This window comes from Gracilinanus agilis, chromosome 3 (assembly GCF_016433145.1).
Source record: "Gracilinanus agilis isolate LMUSP501 chromosome 3, AgileGrace, whole genome shotgun sequence".
Lineage (NCBI taxonomy): Eukaryota > Metazoa > Chordata > Mammalia > Didelphimorphia > Didelphidae > Gracilinanus > Gracilinanus agilis.
This window is the reverse complement of record NC_058132.1, coordinates 594867754-594890781: the sequence shown is the minus strand read 5'-3', so window position 1 is coordinate 594890781 and position 23028 is coordinate 594867754. Positions and strand designations below refer to the sequence as shown.

The window sequence follows — 23028 nt, the reverse complement described above, 5'->3', positions numbered from 1 at the left end:
TTGGGGTTTTGGGGTAAATTGGTAATTTGGTTTGCACTGTCTGGTATCAATAGAATGAGTTGTAAATTTAGAATTTGAATTTTAGTATTCAACTTCTAAGTTAAAATGGAAGATTCCCAGGGTTTCTGACAGTTCATACATGTTTGATTAAATGTGAAGTTATTGGGGCAACAAGTGGCTCAGTGGTCAGAGAGCCAAGTCCAGAGACAGGAAGATGTGGGTTCAAATCTGCCCTCAGACATTTCTTAGCTGTAAATCCTTGGGCAAATCATTTAAGCCCAATTGCCTAGTCCTTCCTGCTCTTCTGCCTAAGAATCAATATTTAGTAAAACAGAAAGTAAAGGAAGTGTAGTTATTGCCACCCCTATACTCCCTCCTCCACCACCACCAGGGAGAGGGATGTTTACCTTCACCAATCCTGAAAAGTCAGAAGCAAAGAACTTCAAGCAACAGGATCTGACCCCAAGACAGAAGTCGTGGAGTGGCTCTCTCACAAGTGCAGCAGTTTAGAGGAAGAGCTGAGCAGAATATAAGCGAAGAGCTGAAATAGGGCCTAAAAAGTGACTTCCTGTGTGACAACATAACATCCTGAAATTTTAGTCATTAGAAGGAGGGTAAGTGTGTTGGCCCACACCAGGGCTTTTTTGCAGCTTCATCTATTACTAAGGAAATTGAAAATCTCATTATGTGGTTATAAACTCCTAGTATTTCCCTTGACATGCCAAATGAAATGCCAAAGTGAAATAGTCTGGCCTCGAAAAGCTGACATTTCAGTTAGTAAGTGAGAGACATATAATGGAGGAAGAGACTGGCCAAAGAGTTCCCCCACTTCCCGCCCACTTGTTGGCTTCATGAGGCTGCTTCTAGAAATTCCAGTTCTTTGCCACCACAAATATTTTATAACATATAGGTTCCTTTCCTTTTTCACTGATTACCCTAGGAAACAAACCTAAAAATGGTAATGCTGAGTCAAAAGGTATACATAGTTTTATAATTCTGGGTCTAATTCCAGATTGCTCTCAAAATAGTTAGATCAATTCACAGTTCCACCAACAATGTATTAGTGTCCCTATTTGTCCACGTCCCCTCCAATATTTATCATTTTGCCCTTTTATCATTTTAGTCAAGGTGAGAGATGATATCTGAGTTGTTTTGATCTCTTTAATCAATAATGATGTAGAATATTTTGTCATCCAAAAACTGTCAATTTATAGCCTTTGACCATTTATCAATTGGGCAAGTAGCTCATATACATTTGACAAAATTCTTTATATAATTGAGATACGAGACCTCTATCTGAGAAATTATTCATGAAAATATCCCTCAATTTTCTGCTTTCCTTCTAATCTTGGCTACCCTTTTTAATTTAATGTAATCAAAATTATCCACTGGACATCTTACAATGCTTTCTATATCTTGTTTATTCATAAATTCTTGTCTTAACCATAAATCTGATAGATAATACATTCTCATTCTTCTATTTTGCTTATGCTATCTCTTTTTATGTCTAGGTCACATATCCATTATCCATTTAATCTTTTCTAGGTAAATAGAGTAAGAGATTTATCTGTATCTAGTTTCTGCCAGACTGTTTTCCAGTTTTCCCAACAATTTTTATTAAATGGTCAAATCTTATTCCCAAAGCTTAGATCTTTACTTTTGTAAAACACAAGGTTTCTATAATCATTTATTACCATTTGTTGGATATTCAGTTCCATTGATCTACTTTTCTTTTTCTTAGCCAGTACCAGCTAGTTTGATAACTATTACTTTATAAGACAGTTTAAAATGTGGAACTGCTAGACATCCATCCTCCACATTTTTTCCAATAATTTCTTTGAGTGTCTCAACTCTTCTTTAATTCTAATGTCTTCCTTCTCTTAATTAGTGCATAAGCAGATAGATTGTGTATATTTGTTTGCATGTTGCCTCCCCATTAGATTCTTAAGCTTCTAGGGGCCAAAGACTGTATCTTTTGCCTCTTTTTGTTTCTCCAGCATTTAGCCAGGCACAAAGCAGGCTTTAATAAGTGTTTATTGATTGGTTGATTGATTGATAAGGTAATTAGCATTTGTTAAGCTCTTACTAAGAGATATGAGCTGGGGATACAAATATAAACAAAAAGACTTTCCCTAACCCTAAGAACATACTTTCTAATTAGGACAAATGGAAGGAGAGAGATGAAATGGAGCATTTAAGAGCCTATCATGCTGTAGGTCTTGTGCTAGATTCTGGGGATACAAATTAAAAAAACTAGAAAGTCTCAACACCCAAGGAGTTTACATTCTACTAATAGATAAAAAATAATTAGGGGAAATGGAAGGCCAAAAACTGAAGGAATTAGGAAAGGTTTCACTTCCAAAACCTGGACTCAGTAATAATAGCTTAAATTTATATAATACTCATAAAATTAATTTGATCCTCACAATAACCAACCCTGTAAGGTAAATTTTATGGCACTATTATCTTCATTTTATATGTGAATAAATTTTAATTTCAGAAAGGTTCAAAGAATTGCCCAGTCAATAAGTGATGTCAGCTTGGAATCTAGAACCCCCTTTGTAGCAATGTGAGATCTGAAAAGCCACAAGTTTAGGTAGCTTAAAAATTGAAGACTTCAAGTTTGAGGGGAAATCCCAACTTCAGAGTTTCAGATTAGCAATGGACCTTAAAGTACCCTTTTTTGTCCTGATTGTTTTTCCCTTTTGTGTCCATTGTAAAGCATCAGCCTTTCCCTGATAATGCTGTCTAGGACTCCTCATATCCTTGAAGCCATTGTAAAGCCAATCAACCATACTCTCCTGTCCTCAGTTCTCCAAAAGGTATATAAGTTCCCCCATTTTCATGGTTCCCTGAAGCTGACATCTAGTGCAGTGACACTTCTAGGGGTCAGTAGCCAGAGTAGCCAGAGCCTTGGGGATCTGTGTGATTTTGAGTGTGTGACTCTGCATGGAAACCTAAAGAAATTGTACTGTCATTCCTCTCCTAATTAAAGATGTGGTTTTCCTGACTATTTAATAGTTCTGTGTTTTTTTTCCAGTTTAACATTTGGAGGCCCCTTTGAGATCCGAAGTTGTTGCTGCCTGAGCCGTCTTGCTAACAGACTCCAAGATGTGAAGTACCCACAAAACCCATTTAGGGTTAAGTCAGGAGGTCAGTTAGCAGTGTGACTGGGTAAGTGAATTTTATTCTAGGTATTAACTTTGGTTTGAGTGCTATAATTTCACATTTTTTGCTTGTTGTGTCTAAAGAACAAGGTTTTTCTGATTGACGTGTATGTGTATTCTGAAGCAAAGAAAGTCGTTTCAGTTTGATTAACTGCAGGCTTGACTAATTATTGTGTTGTAAATGGACAAGAAAATGTGTGGTGTTAAATGGTAAGAAAAACCTGAGCTTTTTAAACTGAACAACCAAAGTCCTTTTAAGAAATGTCCTTTTGTCTTAGGCCAAAGGAGATTTAGAGCACAGCTGAGAGAAATGTAGCCACAGAAGAAATTAAAGTAAAAGGTAAAGAGATGGGAATGGATAGCTATTCTGATTAGAAAGTAATTTTAAGCTTTTCTTTAATAATCCTAAGTTTTGCATTTGGTGAGAAATCTTTATTGGTTTTTACTTTTTGAGAAGAAAAAAGGCCATGATTTTGGAGTTTTTAAGGCAAATTTCCAGAGTGCAACCAATACAATAGTTAAGTTTTTGTTTTTTAAAAGACTAGTAAAAACTGATGAATGCTTTTTGGCAGGAGATTACCCTTATTTCCTTTCCTTTTACGTAGGGAAGACTGGCCCAATTTAGCATCTATTTTTGAGCATTATTTTTCTCTGATAGATTACCATTGGCCCAGACTGCTACTTAGGGAAAGGAATTTCCCACCTTGGAATTTTCCAAGGGATACCCACATTTATCATTCCAATCTGGGAGTGTGGGTGAAGTTATCAGAATCTGTTAATGTTAATTTTGCTAGATTTCTTGTTTGAGAAAGAATTCATTCAGAACCCCTGGAGCACTATTAACCCCTGGGGCCAAAACCTGGACAAGATTTTTCCTGTAGCCTAGAACTTTTTTCAATTTTTTTAAATTTTATTTTATCATTTTTAAAATTTTGAATATTCTCCCATAGTTACATGTTTCATGTTCTTTCCCTCTCCCCCAAATCTCCCTAACCCCCCTTAGCCAATGCATAATTCCACTGAGTTTTACATGTATCATTGATTAAGACCTAATTCCATATTATTAATAATTGGACTAGAGTTATCGTTTAGGGTCTACATCCCTATTGGTATCCCCATCAGCCCATGTGTTCAAGCAGTTGTTTTTCTTCTGTGTTTCTCCTCCCATAGTTTTTCCTCTGAATGTGGCTAGTTTTCTTTCTCATAAGTCCCTCAGCCTTGCTCTGGATCTTTTCATTGCTGCTAGTAGAGAAGTCCGTTATGTTCAATTATACTACAGTGTATCCATCTCTGTGTACAATGTTCTCCTGGATCTGCTCCTTTCACTCTGCATCAATTCTTGGAGGTCTTTCCAGTTCACATGGAATTTCTCCAGTTCACTATCCCTTTGAGCACAATAGTATTCCATCATCAATAGATACCACAATTTGTTCAGCCATTCCCCAATCGAAGAACATTTCCTCATTTTCTAATTTTTTGCCACCACAAAGAGCACAGCTATAAATATTTTTGTACAAGTCTTTTTCCTTATCATCTCTTTGTGGTATAAACCAAGCAGTGCTATGACTGGATCAAAGGGCAGGCAGTCTTTTAAAGCCCTTTGGGTATAGTTCTAAATTGCCAGCCAGAATGGTTGGATCAATTCACAATTCCACCAGCAATGCATTAATGTCCCAATTTTGCCACATCCCCTCCAACATTCACCACTTTCCTTTGCTGCAGCCTAGAACTTGAAGGATTTTGAATAAGACATCTCTAGAGGAATCCAGAGGAGTCCTCCAAGACTACTGGAACCAGATAAGTATTCCATTTCTTATCGTTTTCATTTAGAATTGTTACTATGGCAGGTATATAACTTGCCATTTTATTTCCCCTGGGAATCCTAATATTTACCCTGAGTGAGATCCTTTTTAAATAGAGAAGTAGAAGGGAAAAAAGAACTAGTTCCCAGATCTAGCTAAAGTAGGAAAAAGTTCAACTACTAGCATTTTACTTTGTTAGGAGGTTTAAAATAATATCTGTTAATTTGAAAATTTGCAGCAAGAGATTCCAGGGTGAGCATAGGTTCAGTACATATATAGGATTGCAGGATGTAATTGTCCCAAGGCAGTATCAGAAGAATTTAGGAAAGAATGATGGAGCCTGGAAGTAACTGTTAACAACAGGAGATAGGTTATTTTAACTCTGAGCATGGTTAGAGAGAATTGCCATTTAAGTTTGAATGGATGAAAGCAGTCCTGAGTATGAACTGCAGGTATGGTTTCAGATTATGGGAGGGCTGAGAGGTTGCTCAGCTGGGTTCCCTAGGAAGAAACTTCTGTGTTATACCTGGCAAGTTCTATGCACAGCTGGGCATCATGGCCAAATTTATACATGGCATTAATAGTTCAAATTAGAGAACATTTCTCCCTCATTTTAATCACTTCCCACTTTTCTCCTGTTATGGCAAATTTTCTGTAATCAAATAATGTAGGAAGCCTTAGAGAGGCAAGGCCTAAAATATAAGAAATTGAAAAGGCAACTAAGTAGAAATTTTTAACCATTTTAAATAATTAAGCACATGGAAGAGGTCCCTTTTTTCCTAAGGCTTTAAATGTAGGAAGAATTCAAGCCATAAGAACCAGAATCTGGCAGACTTAAGTGCCAAAAAAGAGGGGGGGGGGAATCAATACATACAAATAGTAAATTCTAAACAACATTTTTGATAAACAAGGATCAGATAGAACACCAAATTGCTTCTCAGTACCAGTGAAGTGTATATATTTTGGAGCTTCAATGCAGGAAACAATGAGTTAAGAAGGGAGCCTTTTGTGCCTAGGAATACTAATGAAATCACCTAGAGACTAGGCCTGAATTCAGTGGTAAATGTAGTCCTTATTGACCATGAACAGATACTCAGGAATTTGAAAAGTGTGCCCAAACCAATTTAGTAAGGCTAAAACTCAGTTAAATCAGGAGGTCCTGTGATACTGTCACAACAAGAGAATTATTTCCACAATATTTTCTATCTACAGACTTTTTGCTTTGGCTGTGATTCAGTTGCTGCATTATTTCTTTCATACAAGAGTTGATGGGATTAAAATAAAAAAGTTTAAGCCATTTGAGCATAGTTATAGTTGGTAAATAAATAGTTAATGGTGAATGAAAACAAGTTTTTACATCAGCTTCTCAAACCTTCACAAGTGGGGTGTGAGAATGCTGAAATTAGGGGAAGTTAGAAGTATTTTATTTTGAAAATTTTTTAAATTTAATTTTAATGTTGAGACTTTTTGAGTTTGACTTTTAAAATTGTTCTAAAGTTGAAACTGTCATGAAAGCACTTTAGTACAGTTTGGGGTTTTTTATAATAAGATACTTAATTCGAATTTATTTAGTGTTAGCTAAATTTATATTTTTTAATAATTTAATATTTTTATTAATATAATTTAATAAATAATTAAATAAATTGAGAATTATAATGTAATTTAATATTTTTAAATTTTTTACAGCTTTTTATTTTTGGCCACAAACAGTGAGGAAGGCCATTTTCATATTTACACACATTGATTTAAGCACCAATGTCAAGTAATGTTTAAGGATTGACAACATTTTAAATCAGACCAAAATTAGCAACATATATTAATCCTACAGATGAGTAAGTATGCTGGGAGTCAATCAAAATCTATTAGATAATGTTTATGGATTTCTCCTGTTTTCTCTTGCAGCAATGAAGCTGTCTGCACAAAGGAGAAGTCTGCAAGGGAAAGGACACAGAAACCTTATATCAGGACCCACACTCAGGACTCACCAGATTAGAAAGACCGAGAAACTTTGGGGAAATGAGGAAGTGTTTTGTTTGTTAGAACTTGGCCAACGAGGGGGAATTTTGCCTACCTTTCTGGCCCAAATGTCCAAGTACCAGGCACATGAAGTGTCCCCAAATGCCAGTTGCCTATACTTGTACCCCAAAGTTTTCTATCCTTAGTAACAGAGTCAAGCTCCCTTAGGCAACACCCATTACTCAGTGACATTAAGCCTTGACCACAAGGCTGGATCTTTCCCTTTTGTGTCCATTGTAAAGCATCAGCCTTTCCCTGATAATCCTGTCTAGGACTCCTCATGTCTTTGTAGCCATTATAAAACCAATCAACCACACTCTCCTCAGTTCCCCAAGAGTTATATAAGTTCCCCCATTTTCATAGTTCCTCAGAGCTGTCATGTAGCATGGTGGCACTCCCAGGGGTCAGTAGCCAGAGCCTTGGGGCTCTGTGTGGATTTTGAGCATGTGACTCTATGGAGGCTTAAAGAAATTGTACTGTCCTTCCTCTCCTGATTAAATATGTCTTTTTTCTGACTATTTGATAGTTCTGTGTTTTTTCCAATTTAATAGTGAAAAGGGGGTGAGATATTAACCTAGATCTTTCTCCTAATTCTAGTTCCAGCATTCTTTCCATTACTACTTGCCAAAGCTCACCTAAAGCTTCTGCAAGTCATTCCCAGTCTTCCTTAATCTTGGCCTTGAATTTACCACCAATATAGTTTGTAAATATTTGGTTTGTATTGTTGTTCAGTTGTGTTAGACTCTTCAGGACCTCATTTAGGGCTTTCTTGGCAGAGATATCAGAGTGGTTTCCTTCTCCAGTTCATCTTACAGATGAGGAAACTCAGGCTAATAGGATTAGGTGACTTGTCCAGGGTCACACAGCTAATAGGTGTCTGAGGCTGAATTTGAACTCAAAAAGATGAGTCTTTCTGACCCCAGGTCTGTTGCTCTATTCATGTGCCATCTGTGATAATGAGATTAAATCTACCCTGCCCATCTTTAGATTTAATCACCAAAGGTGAAAATATCTCCATTTAACTCACAAGTTGGGAGGTCTGTAGCCCACGTATGATAGAGTGAGTGACAAATCAGAATTTACTGACTGCCTCCTGGGAAGTCCTAAGAAAAGTATCTGTTGTGATTGGACATGTAAACTAAGAAGAAGGTACAGGAAGTGATGCAAAAGAGGCCCCTTTATAAAGAGAGTTCAGTGAGCTGAGGGCTCTCTTCTGGTTCATGAACGGGACCTGAAGGAGTACTTCTGGTTTGTGACCTGGACCTGGGACCCTAAGACCTTTATGAGACTGTTCTTAAATCTCTCTCTTAGAACTACACGTGGTGAGTGAAGAAGGCTGACTCCTTTAACCTCCCAGGAGGTACTAGCCTCCAGGAGGCCCCCTTGATTGGGAGAATCCCTTGTGGCTAAACCCCTTGTTAATTGACTTTTAGGCTCTGGCTGGGCCTCTGGAGCCCTGCCAGAGTAAAGCCCAGACTTAAATACAAATCTCTAATTCTACCCTCTTCTCATCTCCCTATTTCCACTCTCTCCTATATTTTGTAAATAAGCTTCCATAAAAGTCATTTTGACTTGAGGTTATTCTTTAATTGGGAATTGATAATTATTCAATTCCCTGGCGACCTAACCTTTTAATATATTCAACCAAAAACTCCCTTTTCCCCTTACACATCTAACTTCAAGAAACTGTAGCACACACAGCAGCCACACCTGGATAAAACCATCAGACAGTGTAAACCAAGTTAAGGATAACCATCAAGACTCAAACCCATGGTGGGTTAGGAGAATGTTTACCCAAAGCATGTGAAGACTTCCCTCAGTGGAATGGATAGATAAAAACAAGTAGTTCCAATGACCATTAAGGCACTAGAAGCAGGCACTGTGGAGAGCCTCCAGCTTGGTCAGACATCCAAGATGCCAGTGTCATTCACTACATCCTCGGCCATTCTCAGGCATTCTGACTTTTGTCTTGCCACTGGACTTGGATGACTCTGGAAGAGAGAGACTGAGGCTGACAACTTTGTGAAATTCTACCTCACTGAAATCCAATTTGTGGGCAAATCAAGAAATCACCCATGATGTCATTGATCCTCTTTGAACACAAAGGAAAAACAACAATTGTGTTTGTACACAATTGTTTCCATATTATCTCCTCTGTTACTAGGTGTTAGCTCTTTGAGAACAGAGTGTGCCTTTTGCCTTTAAAAAAAAAATTCCCTAGCCCTTAGCACAGTGCTTTAGTGCCTTAGCATAGTATAAATGCTTAATAAATGCTAGTTGACTATTAATCAACGTATTGGTGCAGGGGAAACTCTATGACAGATCCCTAGAGAACTTTGAACACATCTTATTCCTAGACTGACACTTGCACTACCACATCTCTTGAAACTGATTCTATTCCTGACCTTGTATTAGAAGCATCATTTCTTTTTAATAACCTTTACTTTCTGCCCAAGCAGGAGTGAAAGAAATAAAAAAGGGAAACAAAATACCTACTACACATAATAGTTAAAGGTTTTGTTAATCATTTAACATCAATTCTGGAAAATCTTTTTTAGAAGCCAGCAAGTAAAATGACCAAACAGCTTTTTTCAACTAATTACTATACACAAAATTTTTTTTCAAGTGATAAAGCTTATATTCCTAGAAAAGGCAGTTTAATTAGGTTTTAAGATGATTTTTAAAAATTTCTTGCATGCATTTTACACATAAAATGTGTCAACATTAGTAAACTGAAATTCTGATTACTCTTGGCTAAAATTTTCTTTTTTATTATCCTGCAAAACACTTCCATATTGGTCATTGTTGTAAGAGCACACTTATACAAAATGGAAACCCCAAAATAAAATTGTAAATTCTGCATCCAACCAATTCCAACAATTCTTTCTCTGGAGGTGGATAACCTTCCTTTCAGGATTGCCCCAGATCTTTGCATTGCTGAGAGACTTGGCTAAAATTTTCAAAAATTTTAGTTCAGTTTTGTCAAGTCATTTGTTGTTCCTTTTGTAGCAATTTTTCTTAAATAAAAAATTGCTGGGGAGGTTCAAAAGAAATGTATTAGTTGTATTAAATATATTAATTTTTCAAATGTTATTAGACTTTGTGAAGTAAAATCTATGGTTTGTAATTCTGAGCACAAAATTACTACTATACCACTAGGTGGAACAGTGGATAGGCTGCTGGGTCTGAAGTTTGAAAGACTCATCTTCCCAAATTCAAATTTAACCTCAGTCACTTACTAGCTATATGACTCTGGACAAGTCACTTAACTCAGTTTACCTCAGTTTCCTCATCTGTAAAAGGAGCTGGTGAAGGCAATGGCAAGCCACTCCAGTATCTTTGCCAAGAAAACCCTGAATGGGGTCAAAAAGTGCTAGACACATCTGAAACAACTGAACAATAAAAATAACAATCAAATAGAATGCTGATCAGGTTTTTAAAGCAGACAAAAAAAAACTTGAGCAGTTTGTATTTAGAAGTTTGTCATTGTTGTTTCTATGATTAAGAACTATTCCTAAGACTCTACTGCAAAAAGTCCTAAAAAAGGAGCTGGCATTGATTGGGAGTAAGTATTGCCACTTTTTAATACAGTGTTGGTCAAATTTTTCAAGATTGCATGCCAAAACTGCAACTTCAAGCTGCCTATGAGCCCTCCCCTTCCACATTACCCCAGACAGCTGTTATGCTAGTAATAACAGGGATATTTCGGAAGCTGATGGACTGGCCTGAACTAGGAGCCTGCGAGACTTACTTCTCCCCCACAAACAGGCTTGAGTGAGTAGGGAGGGGGTAAGGTACTCCTTACTCTCAAACCCCTCCCCACCCCCCCATCAGTTGGTTTTCAGTTGAATATGGAGGCAGGCCAGTGTGTCTTCAGACAGGACCCAGCAAAGCCAATCTCTAATGATGTTCACTGTCTCCACTTATATTCTTCACAGGTCTGATTGAGGGACCAAGGGGAAGCTTGATCTCTTGATGTTAAGGACTGAGAAGGATCTGACTTCTTAGGCTAGCAACTGACAGGAACCAAATTTAATGGCAGTAGTGAGCATACCCAAAATAATATCCAGGAACAGCTATTAAAAGATAAAGCTTATATTGATAAAGGAAGGAAGGGAAGGCAGGGAAGGGGTATCAAGGATTTGGATAAAACTGGGAAGCCCTGATCTGTTAGGTAGAAACTGCCCCTCCCCTCCAGGAGGGAGTGGCAGACCTTTAGCTAACTTGCCCTCAAAGTAATTACTCCTAATATCTAAATAACTAAACAAATAACAGAATGCTATTGCAATGAAGGTCTAATACCACTAGGCAGGCAAACTCCAGAGTAGAAACCACAATGGCTTTTGCCACTATGGCCTCCCAGGCAAACCCCAAACCAGGAACAGCGAGCAGAGAGACCTGCTCACCTCAACCCCCAGGAATCAACTGTTCAACTCCTTTCCAACTGTCCCCTCACCCAGAGTTCTCCAGGGGGGGGGGTCCCCTGGAATTCTGAGTGAGGTTTGACCCTGTATCCTGCAGGAATTCCACCCTGCTATTTTCCATATTACACAGTGAAGGGAAGAAGTACTTGCATTGGGTGGCTGGACAGAGGGGCGAGACATACAATTAATTTCCTCTGGCACTGTGGAGAAGGGGAACAGAGCAGCCCCCTCTGGCACACGTGCCATGCCATTGCCAACATGGCACTACTAGAGTATTTGGATAGTAACAATAATACCTCAAATCCTCTCAAATACTAAGGACAGAAAACAACTTTCTATAAGGATGCATTGAATTCAGCAGTCAGGAATTTCCGTCAGTTATAACATCAAATATGCTCACTGTAAGAATCTGAGGAGTTTTTTTTTTTAACCCATTTTCTCCCTATTTGCCTGTGCTACAGATTTTAAAAGCATTTGTTAATTAGAAGAAAAAGCAAGTGGCCATTGTGAATCTTTGCTCACTTATTGCTTACTGATTGATAAATGCCCTTATTGTAAGCTTGAATTTTTAAAAGAAAAAGCTTGTGGGGTTTTTGGTTTACTTTTTTCTTACCTAAATGCTTACAGAGTAACATTTTAAAAATAATTATAAGTAGGGGGAAGCTGGGTGGCTCAATGGATTGAGAGCTAGGTCTAGAGATGAGAGGTCCTAGGATCAAATCTGGCCTCAGACGCTTCCCAGCTGTGTGACCCTGGGCAAATCATTTAACCCCCATTGCCTAGCCCTTACCACTCTTCTGCCTTGGAGCCAATACACAGTATTGACTCCAAGATGGAAGATAAGAGTTTATTAAATAAATAAATAAATGAAATAAAAATAATTATAAGTGAAATGAAAAACACAAAATATTTTCATTACAACATATTCTATCTTTTAATAAACAGGTAAGGGATACAGATTGGACACAGTTGACTGGGTGACAGCAAATTGTTCTTGTATTGGGGCAGCTAGGTAGCAGAGTGGATAAAGTGCCAGACCTAGAGTTGAACCTAGGTTCAAATTTGGCCTCAAATACTTCTACCTCAGCAACCTCTCATTGTCTAATGTTTGCAGCTCTTTTTTAATACAAGGACAGAAGATAAGAGGTTTTTTTTTTTTTATTGTTCTTATATCTTAAAAAGCTAAGTCAAGATAAAGCTGAAGAATCATACAGCAGTAGGATATTCTTCCTGAAGAGGAACTTTTAAGTGAATATATGATTATAGGAGAAATTTTCTGAATCATCTTGGTCATTTATTGTATTGTTACAAATATGGAATAAATCTACAAAATAATAAAAAGAAATTATATCAGCTAACAGTTTATCTCTTTTATTACTTTTTTAAAACTTCCTAGTTTTATTTCAGTAGCTTTTAACTTTCAATTTTGTTCATCTCTTCCTTGATTTTCACAATTTGCTCTTTTGTGTTTAGTTGGGGTCTTTTAAAAAATTTTGTTGCTTTTATAAAATGTGAACTTTTTACATATTTACATATAAATTTTCCCTAACAAATGTTTTGGCTGTATCATAAAGTGTCGTGTTATTTCATTGTCATTGTCATTTTTTTAATGAAATTATCTGTCTTTTCCATGATCCATTCCTGGACCCCAAATTTTTTAGGATTATATTACTTAGTCTTCATTGAAGTCTGAATCGTTTCATTAAAATTCATTTATTTATTATTATTTTATTCCATAATGTATATTGCATAGTGTATTTATTACATACTAAAGCATTTCTGTTTTTCTACATTTGTTTATAAGATTATTAAGCCCTATCTCATAGCAATTTTTGTAAAGCTCACAATCCACAGCTGAGATATATTTCTATTCCCATTCAATAATTGCCAGAGATCTGACATATCTAAGCTTTTGATAATTCTGCTCAGGTCCTTAAACTATTTCCTATTTATCTTTTTGGCATTTTGTCTAGGTATCAAAGGGGCACATAGAGAATCCTAGTTTCCTTTGCTTCCCTATAATTTGATTAACTTTTCATTTAAGCACATAAATACTTTGATATGTGGTGGACATATTTGTATTATTGGTTTTATTACATGTGGTTCTTTTAAGAATGATATTTCCCTTTGTTCTCTTTTGAAAATGTTTATTATATTGTTGCCTTGTCTGAGATTATAATAGCTTTTTTAGTTCACCTTTTTAAAAGTTTATCACTGGAGATTGAAATTAGTTATTTGTTAATTAAGTAAGCAATAAAAGACTCTTGATAGATTAGGTATAGGTGGATAGAGAGATGAGTTTGCGTGAACTAGATTTCTTTAATTCAGAGTGGAATTCTCAAAGAAGTTGATGGGGAAAAGGAATTTCCCAGAGGTTCTTGGGAAGAATAGTTGGACTAACAATCACTCTTTGAATGGTCCTGATCAAGGAAGGTTGTCCAAGTTGCTGCTCTGAGAGTTTGAGATCTGGTGATTTATCACTTAGAAACATCCTAGCTAGCATCAAAGAGAGAAAATGGTTGACAAAAGAATGGTGTCGCAGTTTCTCTGTTTTCCTAGTGGTGGCAGGAGAGAGTAATAGCTGAGTGGAGGTGTCAGTGACTTCTGACCTGCTAAATTTCATCTGAGCAGAAGGAAGAAATCCGATTTATCTCTCACTATTTATAAATTTATATTTTAGTGTCAGGATAGAAAGAAAGCTAGTTTGGGGATTAGTAGATAGCAGAGTAGTTAAGTCAGCCTTGAATTTGGTCAAGGAAGAAGAAAGTCTCTTGCAAGACAGATTTGGGGGTGGTTTTAGTTAAGATAAATTTAGAATTAGGGAATTACATTTCATACCTTTCCAAATTCAATATCTCCATTTTCCTTATCCTATCACTGCTCTTATAGAAATTAATATAAATAAACAGGTTTATAGAAGGTCATCTCCAGTTAAGTTCTTCAACTACTAGTCCAACCAACTCTCAACCACCGACTCCCAACAACTAAATCTTCTATAGTCTATTGACTATTAATATCTACAAATTAATGACAGATCTAACCCCAAACAACAGGATGTAGAGTCTAAAGGATCACTTTATTGCAAATATTAATAATATGGAAATGGGTTTTAATCAAAACCCAGTGGAGTTGATCATTGGCTACGGGAGTTGGGAGGGAGGGAGGGAGGGAAGGAAAGAACATGAATCGTGTAACCATGGAAAAATATTCTAAATTAATTTAATTAATTTTATTTTTTAAAAGAGATAATAAAAAGATTGGTGATCCAGGACAATTCTGAGGGTTTTTTGCTAAAGAATGCTTTCCACCTCCAGAGAAAGAATGGTTAGAGTTGGAATGCAGATAAAAACAGGATTTTTTGCTTGTTTATTTGGGTATATGATTTAGGGTTTTGGTTTTTTAATAACATTTCACTTATAAAAATGAATAACATGGAAATATGTTTTGCATGATAATCCATGTATAACCCAGATTGAATTGCTTGCCAGCTCTAGGAAGGGCAGGGTAGGGAGTGAAGAAGGGAAGAAAACAGTATGGATCATATAACAGCAGAAAACTTATGTGGAAATTTGTTATTACATATAATTGGTAAAAAAAATGAATAAACAATGAAAAATAATAAAAATAATTTTATCATCCTTTTTTAATAGTTCACCTAAAAGACAATAAATTCTGCTCCAACCTTCATTTTAACACTTTCAATTTTCCCATTTTAGTGTATAAATACTTTTTTTTACATTCTATTTTTAAATCCATTCTGCTGTGTTTTTTATTTTATACTGAGTTCCTCTTATCACATTCAGGGTTATAACTCTTTTTTAAACCATTTAATTTTTTTTACCAAGTTTTCCAAACAAGGTTATAATTGTTAACTATTTATTTCCCTTTATCATATCAGATTGTATTTTTCTTCTCTCTGCTCTCTACTCTCCTCTTAACAAAAAAAATTAAGTGGTAAAATGGCCAATATAAAAATGTTTTATACAATTATGCATGTATAACCTATATCATACTGCTTACCATCTCAGGGAAGGGAGAGAGAAGGGAAAGAATTTGGAACTGGAATTTTTTTTAATGTTAAAAATTGTTTATACGTGTAATTGGGGGAAAATAATATATAAATATATATTATTTTTTTAATAAAGAATAAGGTGTTGAAAGAGAAGACATGATGTGATCAAGAATTAGGAGGAAGTGAAAGATACTAAAGTATGATGTTGCAGGTGGGGGTGTTAACCTTCTTACCTTCCGTCTTAGAATCAATGCTATGTATTTGTTCCAGGGCAGAAGAGTGGGAAGGGCTGGGCCATGGGGGTTAAGTGAGTTGCCCAGAGTCACATAGAAAGTGATTGAAGTAACATTTCAACCCAAGTTCTAGTGGCTCTCTATCCACTGAGATACCTAACTGCCCCCTTTCTTTCCTTTTAATCCTTCCTTAGATACAAGCTCTAAAGCTGAAAAGTGGTTTGTGATTAGTGACCAAAGCACTTTGGTAAGATTGCCAGGCAAATAGTAGAAAGCTTGCTATCAGCATCATTGAAGGGGGTCTTCTCATCAAGGAAATTACAGATCCTTAAAGTACTGAATAAACATCCATTCTAATAAGCTCATCATCATTTTCTAGCATTCGTTTCATCTATTCTCAGTTCTCCCATTTCCCCCCCCCCCTTTCGTCCCAATCCTCTCAGCTGAAAATCCTGCTTATTTCACTGAAGAAAAAAAATTGAGGTCATTCATAGAGAATTCCCTCCTCTTCCCTACTCCTTATCCGGTACACTCAGAAGTATTTCATCACAATTTCCTCCTTCACCTCAGTCTCACATGAAGATGTGGCCCTTCTATCTGCCAAGTCAAACCCCTTTCCACAGACAAGTGATCCCACTCAATCCTGTCTTCTCCAGCAGATGACTTCTCCATCGTTTCCACTCAAACTTTCATTATCTCTCAATTTACTAATTTCTTATCTAAGCACACCAGCCTCTCCTCTCTGGGTTCCCGCCCACAGTCTCCTGATCTTTTTCTACAGTTCCCCAGAAAGCTTTTTCTCCAAATGGCTCTTCACTCTAGAAGCTCACTCCCCGCCTCCCCCCACCCCACGCCTCCCAGTTCTTCACTTTAGGAGAACCTTCGGACCCTTGGTCATCTCGTCCTCCATGTGGGCTCCACCCAGAACCTCCATTTTAAGGAGGCTGCCCAAGCTGTACTTTTGAGCCTCCAGTATTGTTTTTTGTACCCAGTACCTTCATGTCTTCCCTCTTCTTCTTTTTTAATGTCTTCCTCCTTTAGACTAATTATTTGAGGGAGCCTTTTTGTATCCACATCATGTCACAATGTCTCACAGAGCCTGACACATAGTAGGCACTGAATATATTTTATTGACTGACAATGCCTTAATTTTCTTTTCTCTCACTCTCAGTTCTAAAGTCTGATTCATTCAACTGAAACTGATTTCTCCAAATTTACCAGGGATCCCTTAAATGCAAATTGATGTCCTTTTTCTCAGAGCTCCCCCCCTTCTAGATCTCTTTTCTTCTCCCCCTCCATCATTTTGCTTATCAGATTCAGTGGATTCCATGATCTCTTCTAAACTGAAGCTTTCGTTTAACTACTTATTCCTAATCTCTCTCCTGATCACAGGTCCCACATCTCCAACTGCAGTTTCTTACCTGGCCCCCCTCAGCTTTTTCCAGTTTTCTTAACCCCTAATAACCTCATATTTACTCCCCCTCTTTAATTAAAACCCTTACTTTCTGTCTTAGTAACAACTCTAAGACAGAAGGGCAAGTGCTAGACAAACGGGGTTAAGTGACTTGTCCAGGATCCCATAGCTAGGAAGTGTCCAAGTCCCATCTCTCTAAGAATTTAAATACTTAAAGGATCAGGGCACAATTTCCTGATCCTTAAACGACGTTCAAAATAAAGGAATGTCATCTTGGACCCGATTTCAGGACTGAGAACCCGGAGGGGTTGGGGTGGGGGAGTGGATTAAGAAATGTCTTTAAACACACCTGCAGAACCCGGGTCCTCCGGCCTGAAGCCCCTAGCTGACCCCCTCTCCCATTTACTCCTCAATTCAGTGGCAGTGGTCCTTCCATAGTTCCTTACACACAGCACTCCATCGCCCAACCCAAGTTATATCCTCCATTCATGGAATTCTCTCCCTCCCAGCTCCAACTCCATCTCCCGCCTTCTCTACCTTCCTTCAAGTTCCAGCTAAAATTCCACTTTCTACAAGAGGGCTTTCCGGGAATTCCCTAAAGCTAGTGTCTGCCCTCGGAGACTATCTTCTCTGTGTCTAGTCCACGCAAGATACTCGTATCTTACTTAGACAAGATCCGCGGACCTTGTGAATCTGCATATTATTACTTGCCCCACCAAACTGGGAGCTTTCGGACAGCAGGGATGGTTTCGTGCTTTTTTTACAAAATTCCCAGCACTTGGCACAGCGTCCTGGCGCATGGTGGTAGGAATTTAATAAATCCTTGTGCCGCTTGCGTAAAGAGTAGCAAGTTTGTTTGGTTCTCCTCTCTTCCCCTCTTGGGCCGCGGCAACTCACCTACAGAAGCAGCTTCCGTATTCAAAGGGCGGTGGGGGGAGGGGGAGCAGTCACTCGCCACTTCACAGTCTCAGGGTTGGTAAATCAAGTCACCAGCCTGGGAAAGATCCCGTCGAAGCATGGCTGAGCTCTGCGTTCGCTGGCTTCGGACAGTGTCCGGTGCTGGAGCCCCGCGGCAACCAACGCAAAACGCAAAAGATTTTCCGAAAGAAAAAAAAACAAAAAGTCAAAAAAACAAATGAGGGCTAAACAGTTTTTTCACAGTGGAAAGAGAAAGAAAAAATGAGTCATTTCCCCTCCCATCTCTCTAAAAATTTAAATATTTAAAGGACCAGGGCACAATTACCTGATTTTTAAGCAAGCTAAGGTGAAGTTCAGAATAAAGGAAAGTCACCTTGGAAAGCACCTTGTTGGGAGCTCTAATCCCAACTTCAGAACCAAGAACCTCTGGGGTCCGGGAGATTGAGTAAGGAACGTCTTTAGGGGCAAGTGTAGTAGATTGAGAGCCAGTCCTAGAGACGGGAAGTCTAGGGTTCAGATTTGACTTCGGAGACTTCCTAAATGTGTGTCCCTGGGCAAGTCACTTAACCCCCATTTACCTAGCCCATAACCACTCTTCTGCCTTGGAGCTAAACTCAGTATTGATGCTAAGAGGTAAGGTAAGGGCTTAAACAAAATATCTTTGATATGAGAAGATAATCCATCCCCACTAGAGGTGGGAGGTCTACTGCAGAGCATTGAATATAGAATATATTTTCACTTTTTATTGTTATGTGGAATGGTGCTCTGGGAAGTGGGGGGAGGGATACTGGGAGAAATTTTAGTGATAAAAAAGATAGCAATAAAAATAAAAGAAACAAACAAACAAAAAGAAACAAAGAGGGAGAGAAGGAAAAAAAGAGAGAGAGGGAGGGAAAGAAAGAGAAAAAGATAAGGAAGGAAGAATGAAAGGAAGAGGAGGGAAAGGAGTGGAGGAGAGGGAAGGGAATCAAAAGAACACTGTGATAGGGCAGTTGCAAAATGTCCTACTCCAAAAATAAACATTTCTTCTCCATCCTCCTCCCCACTCACTAGGGTCTTAAAATTGCTTTCTTTTTATCTAATAGTACCCACATCTCTGAGAGTTTACATTCTACTGGACTACATATACATTCGACACATGTAGAATGTCCACATAGTAGGCTATATATATAGTCCAGTAGAATATAAACTCTCAGAGAGCAAGGGCTGTGTTCCAAGTTTGATCTCAGAACCCACCATTTCACCTGGATGCTTAATAACTCCAAGATGAGTTGAAAAGAAAAAGGTCAGAGACAAATTAAATTCATAATCCCTCCCCAAGAACCTGACTCAGTAAGGAAAGGAAATCTTTTGCTATTTTAGGACTATTTGAGACTTCCCACTAGGACTTATTCACCTGATGGAGAAGCTAATTTGGAGATCATTTTTGTTCCTTGGGGCAGTGACTTCTGCTGCCCTCAGTATGAAGAGGAAGTCTTGGAAGGAAGAGTTTAGAGAATAGCTAGTTAATCTCTTCCCTTACAAGTAGAAAAAAAAAACAAAAAACAAAACTGAAGTTCAGGGAGAAGCTGTTGATCTTAGGGCTGTGATGGTGAACCTATGACATATGCGTCAGCACTGGCACGTGTAGCCATTTTCGATGACACACAGTCACATGCGGCCACATACAGAGAAGTATGGGGCCAAATGCCAAGGATGAAACATTTGTTGTAGTGTAGTGAAGACACTCTGTGCCAGAGGTCTGTAGGCCAAAACAACAGAACTCTGACATAGAGTGTCTAATTCTGGGACTTCCAGGCCATTAGGGGACCTTTGACCTCACTTCCAGCCAGTGGAGCAGGGAGCAGCAGAATGCCAGTGAGGACACATCTCTGGGGCCTTGTGATCACCATTGCCAGCAACCATCATCCAATCTACTGTTCTGGGGTATTGTAGATTTCTAATTGACCATCATTACTGAGATAAGTGAGGGGGAGGCTGGGAGAGGAGAGGACCTATGCTATGGGTGCCGTTTCCTGCCATTAGAAATAGCAGCAGCCATCTTAATTTATGTAAGGAATGCCATCTTGCAGCATAGTGCAGACTCCGTTTCACCACTATTAATGTTGCGCATCCTTATTAACTCCTATTTCTGCTTTTTAACCCTGCCCTTTCCTAAAAGACAGTTACATGTGCCATCTTGTGGTCAGTTAGACTAGGTAACCCCTAATTGCCTGCAGGGCTAACGGTCTATCTTCTATTGTCACTGCCTCCCTGATGGAGGACCCAAAAAATAAAAAACCAAGATTAAATAAAGGAAGTGGTAGTAGCAGTAGCCGACCCTTTCAAGAGACATGGACCGAGATATATGGCATTATAGAAAAAAATGGCAGATCATTTTGCATTCTATGTACTGAAATGGTAGTAAGCAGAACATGGAATATAAATAGATATTTTGAAACTAATCATTTCCAGCTCTTGAAAAAAAAGTGAGGATGAAAGGAAGGAATACATTTCCAGGAAGCCACACCTTTATAAGAGCCAATCTAATTCCATCCTTAAATTTATAAAAGGCTCTACAAATTTAACATCTGCAAGTTTGAACATTGCTTACTCCATAGCTCAGCATGAAAAAGCACTCATTGATGGAGAATTTATTAAAGAAACTCTCCTAAGATGTGCCCCAGTTCTATTTCACAATATGCAGAATAAAAATGCAATTATTAAGAGAATATCTGAGTTACCACTCAGTAGAAATATAATAAAAGACTGAATAATGAGACTGAACACAAATGTACAATATAAATTAAAGAGAGACATAACTAATTATAAATATTTTTTGATCTCTCTTGATGAGATCTACTGATGTTACATCATATGCTCAGGCCATTATTGGTCAATATTCTGATGGTCTCACAATGAGAGAAGAGTTGATAAAGTTAATATCAGTGCCAATAAGTACATCAGGAAGCAAAATATGTAAAGTTGTTATACAAACATTCCGTGACCTAAGCATTGATATCTCTAAAGTTGTGTCAGTGACAACAGATGGGGCACCAAATATGGTGGGGAAAAAAGTCAGATTTATCAAATTGTTTATGGAAGCTATTGGACATCCAATTGTGTCTTTTCATTGTATTATCCATCAGGAGGCTTTATATGCCAAGGCAAGATTCACCAACTTAAACGACTTAAGTTGTTTACACAACAGTTTTTACAAATTTTGTAACAGTTGTTACAAAAATAGTTAATTTAATAGCTGCTTGGCCCCTTCACGAGTGAGAATTTTCTGCACTTTTACCGGAGGTTGATTCCACCTACAGTGGACTGCTGATGTACAATAATGTAAGATGGCTGAGCTGAGGCAAAGTTCTTGAGCACTTTGTGGAATACTTTGAAGAAATTAAGGTATTTCTTGAGGATAAGGATCTGGAAAACTTTCCTCAGTTCAATGATGGTAAGTGGACCAACACCCTGATGTTTTTTACAGATCTCTTTATTCATATTAATGAACTGAATTTAAAGTTACAAGGTTTTGGCAAAAGTATTAACGTTATGTTTCGATACATAACAGCTTTTGAAAGTAAACTTAAAATTTTCAAGCGAGATGTAGAAACTAAAACTTGTAAGTATTTTCCTTGAGTAATAAAATATTTTGAGAAGGCCGGTGCAGCTGTACAAAATGAAACACAACCCTTGCATATAAAGTACCAGCATATTTTAGACTTGACCAGTTCAGTGATAGATTTAATCAATTTAGAAGCCTAGAACAGACCATGAAAATAATTAATTATCCTGATGTAGTAGTCTAGAGTAGTTTGGAATTAAATGGTTTCCAATGGATGCAAATTGATGATTTGGAGATGCAACTTGCAAAATTTCAAGACAGATTCTGGGCTCAAGTGTTTGTTGACTTGAGATCAAAACTTGAGAATCTGGAAAGGTGCCACTTGGAGAATCAAGAAGAGTGTCACTACAAACAAGAAATTTGGAGTGCCTGGAACCAATTACCGGACACTTTTACTGCCCTAAAAAATATAACAATGGCTTTACTCACACTTTTTCCTTCTACGTACTTTTGTGAGACCTTATTCTCAGTGTGTCAAATAATATCAAAACCAACAAAAGAAACATTGACAGATGAAGTTAGTAGCACTTGCTTGGGCTTGAAGTGTACAAAATACCAATCTTCAATTGAAGATTTAGCAGTTAAATGAATTTTCATTAGTCAATGAAATTCAGCAACAGGAAAGTCACTAATAGGCAGGTTAGTTAAAGAATTCCCCCTCCCCCTCACTTATATTAGTTCACGGCACCCCACACAAGTTAAATAATATCAAGACCAACAAAAGAAACTGATTGACAGATGAACAAAGAAGTCATTAAGCAGGTGAGTTAAATAATTAGTTTTTGGTTTATTAAATATAGTTATATATTACAATTAAACATTTTTGTTATTTAAACTTTAAATAACATGAAATTATGGTTTTATTTTTTTCTCAAAGTGGCATGCCACCTGAGTTATGCTTGTTTTTTTGGCTAATTTTGACACACTAAGCTCAAAAGGTTGCCCATCACTATCTTAGGGACTTCTCTGGTTGTCAACTACTCAGGGTCTTGAATCAGCCACCCACTTCCTGGGTTCCTTCTATCTACTCTTCCCAGGACTTCTTCAATTCAGCCACTTTCTCCTTCACCATCATCATCCCTCCCTAACAGCTGGGTGGATCAGTGGATTGAAAGCCAGGCCCAGAGACAGGAGATCCTAGGTTCAAATCTGGCTTCATACACTTCCTAGCTGTGTGGCCCTGGGCAAGTCACTTAACCTCATTGCCTAGCCCTTACCACTCTTCTGTCTTAGAACCAATATGCAGTATTGATTCTAAGATGGAAGGTAAGGATTTAAAATAATAATAATTTAATTTAATTTATATAATCTTATATAATGTAAACTATATAAATTACATATATTATATATACTTATATAATATTAGTAATTTAAAATATTAATAATTTAAACTAATAATAATCCCTATGATAAACTGTAATTATTATTATCCAAT

The 23028-nt window shown here is 37.5% G+C and overlaps 1 protein-coding gene across 1 annotated transcript in view; it reads right to left on the bottom strand.

Annotated features, from left to right (window-relative positions):
* The window catches only part of LOC123242697 (caspase-8-like), a 37687-nt gene extending 19457 nt beyond the window's left edge, over window positions 1–18230 (bottom strand). The window contains exon 1 of the mRNA XM_044670640.1: window positions 17966–18230. The gene's annotated coding sequence lies outside the window, so the exon portion shown is untranslated. The remainder of the gene's footprint in view (window positions 1–17965) is intronic.
* Window positions 18231–23028: the final 4798 nt, after the last annotated feature.